Consider the following 7,400-nt stretch of genomic DNA (forward strand, 5'->3'; position numbering starts at 1 on the left):
ACACTTATTGCCCTATTTATTTTATAATTATTAAATAACATGATTTTTGTTTTAGACAGATTTAATGATAATGTATTTCGATCAAACCAACTTTTTAACCTGCACAATTCTGAAGAGATTATGTTTTCTAACTCATGTAAATTTATTCCAGAACAAAACATATTTGTGTCATCTGCAAATAATACCATCTTAAATATCCTTGATACATTGCACATATCATTTATATAAAGAATAAACAGTTTAGGACCCAATACTGACCCCTGAGGGACACCACAATCAATATTCAAATGAGTTGAGACAGAGTCACCCAACTTCACAAATTGTGTCCTGTTGCTCAAATAACTTTTTATCCAATTTAATACAACTCCCCTTATCCCATATTGTTCCATCTTATTAATTAATATATCATGATTAATAGTATCAAAAGCTTTTTGAAGATCAATAAATATCCCAGCGACATATTTCTTATCATCTATAGAGTTACTGATTTCTTCAGTTGATTCCATTAGTGCCATCTCTGTTGATCTATTTGCTCTAAATCCATATTGACCATCACTGAGTAGTTTGTATTTTTCAATGAATTTATCGAATCTGTTATTGAATAGTTTTTCAAGAATTTTGGAGAATTGAGGAAGTAAAGAAACAGGTCTATAGTTTGTGAAGTTGTGTTTGTCCCCAGATTTATACAATGGAATTACTTTTGCTATTTTCATATTGCTTGGAAATGTACCGGTTTGACATGACGAGTTACAGATGTATGTTAATGGTTTAGAAATCCCCCCAATAATAGTTTTCACTAGTTTCATATCAATATCATTACAATCTGTGGATATTTTATTACTACATTTATTAACTATATCAATAATTTCCTTCTCATCTACTGGTGTAAGAAGCAGAACAAGAATTCCTCTTTATAATATTATGTATACAATCATCATTTGTTACCGGATCAGAGATATTTTGAGCTAATCTTGGTCCAACATTTACAAAAAAATTATTAAAACTATTAGCAACTACATCCATGTTATAATTTTCGATACCTTTGTCATTAAAGTATTTAGGGTAATGTATTTGTCCAGAGCCATCTTTAATAATACTATTTAATATATTCCATATTCCTTTAATATTATTTTTGTTATTATATATTAATTTACCATAATAATCCTTCCTACATCTCCTTATGATACTTGTTAACTTGTTTTTATATTTTTTTATATTTATTTTCTGCCTCTTTGGTTCTTAATTTAATAAATTCTCTATATAGAGTGTTTTTCTTCTTACAGGCATTTTGTAATCCCTTAGTAATCCACGGTTGGTCATTATAGTTTTGTTTTGTACTATATTGCTTCAGTGGGCAATTTTTATCATATAATAATTTGAATATACTTAAGTTATCATATGCTCCATCAATGCTATTCTCTATATAAACTGATTCCCAGTCTTGTATTAATAAATCATTATTTAATGCAAACATGGCCTCCTCAGTCCTAACTCTTCTATACTTAAGTTTATGGTCTGTCACATTTCTCTTATGATTACAGTCATAAATTGTAAAAACTGGTAGATGATCACTAATATCATTGATTAATATTCCACTTATAATGTTATTATCTATATCATTGGTAAATATATTATCTATTAAGGTAGCACTATGATCAGTAATTCTGGTGGGTCTGGTAATTTTTGGGTGGAGACTCATACTGTACATGGTATTAATAAATTCCTCAGTCATACTGTGCTTATTAGGGTTCAACAGATCAATATTAGTATCCCCACAAATGAAAACTTTTTTATCTACTGTAAATGTCTTTTCTACCCAGTCCTTAAACGCCTCTATACTAGTTTCTGGCGCTCTATATATACAGCTAATTAATACATTTCTACTTTTTTCAATATTAATTTCGATTGTTAAACATTCTAATAAGTTATCGATCACAGTTGTCATGCCATCTATTAACTTATAATTCAAATTACAGTCCACATACACCGCCACTCCTCCTCCACCTTTATTTTTCCTGTTTATAGAATTAAATTCATATCCAGCCAGTTGGAAATCCACTCCTTTCTCCAGGTCAATCCAGCTCTCCGATATGGCGATTATGCTGAATGGATGAGTAAACTGACTTCAGTATTTCTTGATGTGTTTGAAGTTAGCGTCCATGCTTCTGCTGTTGAAGTGTATTATTGATAATTTCCCCACAGCCTCAGTGGACTGATTGGACTGTTCCTCTGTGTAATGGTGGCGATTGTCATTAATGGTTGAGAAAAAGTTATTGTCCGGGTCTGTGTCATTTTCTGTATCCAGTAGTTTATGGTCAGTGAATTCATGTGGTTTCAGTTCCAGGTTTTCATAATCAACAAGCATTTGCGTGAGCCGAGTAGTGTTCCGGGTAATGGATGAAGCAGTTATTTCGGTGTGTGTCATGGCTGGGTTTGGTGTAGTGTCACGTCGGAATTGATTACCGTACAGTCCCGATAGCATCACTGGTATTTGTCCAAGTCCTCGATGTTCCGTATGACCAGAACTCTCGCCTCCTCTGGTGTCCCGTTCAGCTTGATGAAAACTTTGCAGTTGGTGATCCATGTCAATTGAATTTTGTTTTCTTTCTTCAGATGTCGTGCTTTTCTGGCGATGTTGGCATTGCGTTTTGTCAGGTGCTCATTGATATAGACGTTTGTCCCTTTCAGTTTCCTTCCTTGTTTCAGTAGTGTAGCTTTATGTTTCCGGCTGATGAATCTCATTATGATGGCAGTGTTCTCCTTGTCTCTCCTGGGTAGAATGTGGCAGGCCTCGACGTTGTTGCAATCAATGTCGATTCCCTTTGATTGTAGGAATGCTGACACTTGTTGCTCCACGGAGTTGCTGCCCAGTTCATCAGATTCTCTCTCCCTTGTCACTGCTTTTGCATATGACCGGGGTTTAATCTGAATCCCAGTTACGATGACGTCGTTCATCCTGGTGTACTGTTCTAAATCAGCAACTCTGCTGTCCAGGTGGGTGAGACGCCGCTCCTTCTCGGTGTTCTGCAGCCTGAGCGACTTTACTTCCGTCACCAGCTCCATGATGGTTTTCTGTTGCTGTTTAATAACAGAAACCTCTTCTGCCAGAAAGTTGAGTGACTTTTTAATGTCCTCGCCTTCCTCGGCTGTAAAGTTCTTTTTTGGTGGCATAATTCACCAATAAAGCCATCCAATTCGATAAAATGTTTGGAGAGTCCTTTCCTCACCTCACCGCCTTTCCGAAATTTCCCGTTCGAGATAGAGACACCGTTCCAGCTCTGAGACGTCTGGCCCGAAGTGGTGTAGTGTGCTTGTATACAGCTTTTGGATCAACGCGCCCATTCTCTTGTTCTTGTCGTTTTTCTTTTGGTTTTTTCCCATAGAGAATGAATAGGGCTCATGAATCGAATCGTCTTACTCGGACACGCTCCATCGCAGATGCACCAAACCTCATGTGATCCTTCAGGCCAACTCCCCCGACACATACACGCAATCGGTTCTGACCCGAACTCATATTTTTCCTTTCTTTTTGCTCATCCCTTTTTCCTCCATAGGCTTCCATTGATTTTTGGCCCCATTGAAAATGAACGGTGTTTCAGGAGAAAAACTTTCACTCTCCATCAATTTTTTTAACCGAGTGACCAAACTTCAAGAAACTTCACTTGATGCCTCAGGCCAAGTCCCCGCACAGATCCATCCCCTCATCTCAGACCTGCACTCGTCTTTTCCTTGGTTTTCACGCATCTCTTTTTACCTCCATAGGCTTCCATTGATTTTTGGCCCCATTCAAATGAATGGAGTTTTGCTCAGTAACACTTCACCACACATCCACCAAACTTCATACGGCACCTCAGGCCAAATCACCATCACACACATGATATCGGTTCTGACCCGCACTCGCCTTTCTCTCGCCTTTCATCCGTCCAGTTTTTCTCCATTTTGCCGCTAATCAATGGAAGCTTGACTGAGTCGTTCCTCCCTTCCCCCATAGGTGATGATGCATTTGGCAAGGATCTGCTCATCTGAGACTTTGACAGCAAATCAACTTCAACTCAATGGCCACTTTATTAGGAATACTTACACCAGGGCTGCCAACTTTTCAAAATTCCTTGGAGTGAGATTTTTTTTTGGGGGGGGGGGGGGGGGAGGGGGTTTGACGGCAACATTTTTCCACACACCACGCAGTAAGTGGGAATTTTGTATTCAGTTTGATATTCACTTGTCCCCCTGCATTCTGGTGTTTTGTTTGTGGGTCGTCCAGCTGGAGATGGACAATGGGGGGATGGGGGGGGGGGGGTTGAGATTTTGGATTTAGTAGTTGTTCCTGCATTCTGGTGGATTTTTGGAGTGGCCTGCTGTGCCATACCTACATTCTTACACACCCTGACTTGCCAGGCCTTCAGCTTGTGGCCAACAAAAGCACCAAGTTTTGGCTTAAAAGCCCCCACACTAGAAAACTACAGATGACTGCCAATGTTCCTGTAGCCCTATAGACCTGTGTTTCAGATTTAAAGGCAAGTTCATGTTTGAAAATATTTCATCAGCTAAGCCTAAACACCTTCTGAATTGAAACTAAATGTTAAGTTTTTAATAACTGTTGCAAAAATAAGATTGTCCCTCACTGACTATTCATTATGCATTTAAGGGCTTTCCCCACCACTGGGTTCAGCAGAAGATTGGCATGGGGAAAAACATCAACAGCAAAAGAACAAATAAAATGCTTAAACAGTAAGCAAAATGTGCATGTGCTACAAGAAACATTAAAATGATTAAGTTTGAACAGTATTGAAACACAAAAAGCTGAACCTTGGCCATAGGTGGGAATGTGCACAAAAAGTTGGGCTTAAAAATTCTGGTCATACTTAAATAAGCTATATTAATATATTTCTTATTAATTTATTTCTTATCTATGTTTCTTATTAGTAATAGAGCATTCGTCAGGGCCTGTTATCTGACAAATATTCTCTACCTGTCTTGCCCTCTTTGAAACCCTGTCTCCTCAGTATATTGTTCTCTGTCTTTTTTTTTAATTATTCACAACAAGTTCAAGTTCTTTGATATTACAGGTGACCATGCTTTATTTACTTTAACTGAGCAATTACATACATCATAAATAATTAAAAATAAATACCCTGTAAATAAGATCGCGGATACAAGCGGCTGAAATGAGCTTCCTTCGCAGGGTGGCTGGGCGCTCCCTTAGAGATAGGGTGAGAAGCACAGTCACTTGGGAGGAGCTCGGAGTAGAGCCGCTGCTCCTCCACATCGAGAGGAACCAGCTGAGGTGGCTCGGGCATCTTTTTCGGATGCCTCCTGGACGCCTCCCTGGGGAGGTGTTCCAGGCATGTCCCCCCGGGAGGAGGCCCCGGGGAAGACCCAGGACACGCTGGAGGGACTATGTCTCTCGGCTGGCCTGGGAACGCCTCGGTGTTCTTCCCGAGGAGCTGGCCGAGGTGTCTGGGGAAAGGGAAGTTTGGGCTTCCATGCTTAGACTGCTGCCTCCGCGACCCGGTCCCGGATAAGCGGAAGAAGACGAGACGAGACCCTGTAAATAAACAATAGGTATGGTGGCTAATGGCTCTTCTTGCATTTGTAATATTATCTCTTACTTGCTTTATTTTACAACATTTCCAGTATGGCTTCAAATAAAGTCATAAAGTATGATAACATACAGTAAACAAACTAAAAATGCGCGTTAATAACCGTGTGCTAAGGAGGTGCTCTCCCGTGCTGCTTGTTGGGGAAGATAGAGGCTGTGGCACGGCAGGAGGCCTATAATGATTTAGCATGCCTAGTACACAGCTCTCAATATGGCATTAAATATTCTCACAACACTTATAGGCTAAAACGATTAAGAAACTTTATATAAGTTCATAATTATGCCAGTAACGCCACACATTGGTATGCATATGTACAAACCTGTCTGAGACACATACCTGTCAACCCTCCCGTTTTTCCTGGGAAATCCCTTATTTTGACTTATTTCCCGCTGTCTTCCCGTTTTTTTATTTTCCCGAAAATATCCCGTATTTTGACATTATATAAAAGTCCCGTATTTTCACAATATAAAAAAGTCGGTAGGTCCAGAATTCATGACGCGCCTCTGACAGGAGTTTACAGCAGGAAGTCGGGCCATGAATTCACGTCCCCGCCCTCTCAGGCATCAGTAATTACAGAACTACGTCCGGAGGCGAGGCTGAGCAAGTGATTAGGTCCAGTGTTGCCAGATTGGGCGGTTTCCCGCCCAAGTTGGGCGGTTTCAAGTGCATTTTGGCGGGTTTTGAACATATTTTGGGCTGGAAAACATCAGCAGTATCTGGCAACACTGATTAGGTCTGAGGTGAAGATGGCGATGCTAATAGCTAAGAAAAACATTAGCCTCTCTTTCTTTGATGATTTCAACAAGTGCGTGGCTGGAATGTTCCCAGACTCTTCCATCGCAAAGAAATTTTCCATGGGGAAAACGAAAGCCTCCCAAATAATCAAAGGTAAGCTACACATGTTTACATTAAGTATGTCCTGGCTAAAGGCCTCTGCATGCTCTTGCGACAAGGCTTTCGTAGATAGCTTTTTGCAGACAGTTGTAATTTATCGTTGAGCAGGGAGTAATAGGCGTGCGCGATGTTATTCACCGGCACAACACAAGGGGGCGCGAAGTCGCTAGGAGTAGTTGGTGGGTGTGGTTAGTGGAGTGTTTATCCTCCGGTTACTTATAATGACTAGAACTTTTTTTTTAATATAATGACTAGAACTGGAGTCGCATAGATGTACGTACTTCCTCAATCAACCGCTCTTCATGCTGCTCCATCTTCGCTCGTGTTTTTAAAAATGCCGGTCGTGAAAACAAACCAAACTGGGAAAGTAGGGAAGCAGAAGTGCGTGTATAGTGGATGTAGAGTGGACCAATCAGAGCCCTCTTGTCTGCGGTGCTGTCTGCGAGGCTTCTGCGGTGGTCACAATTTTTGGGAGGTGCGCGCAGAGCGTCTGCGAAGGTGGGGGGGCTACGCAGACACTGTCTGCGATGCTATCTGCGAGGACTGGGTTGTCAGCATAAATTGGCCTTAAGACCTCATAAATAGCCTAGTGTAAACTAATTGGTGTATTAACTGTTTTATCCACTCATTGTCTATTTTATTTTCTATCTGAAACTTACCCATTTTAAATCACTCTTGGTTTAATATTTTATATTACTCTTTATTACTTTTTATTACTCTATCTATCTATCTATCTATCTATCTATCTATCTATCTATCTATCTATCTATCTATCTATCTATCTATCTATCTAGTGTTCCGAGGCCATGACTATGGTAAAACCATAATAAATTGCAATGGAATTGAATTTATTGACTGGTTATATAATGACCTTTCTTATTTTAACATAAGATCCGTATTTTAGCC

The sequence above is a fragment of the Neoarius graeffei genome, chromosome 17 (assembly GCF_027579695.1).
Source record: "Neoarius graeffei isolate fNeoGra1 chromosome 17, fNeoGra1.pri, whole genome shotgun sequence".
Lineage (NCBI taxonomy): Eukaryota > Metazoa > Chordata > Actinopteri > Siluriformes > Ariidae > Neoarius > Neoarius graeffei.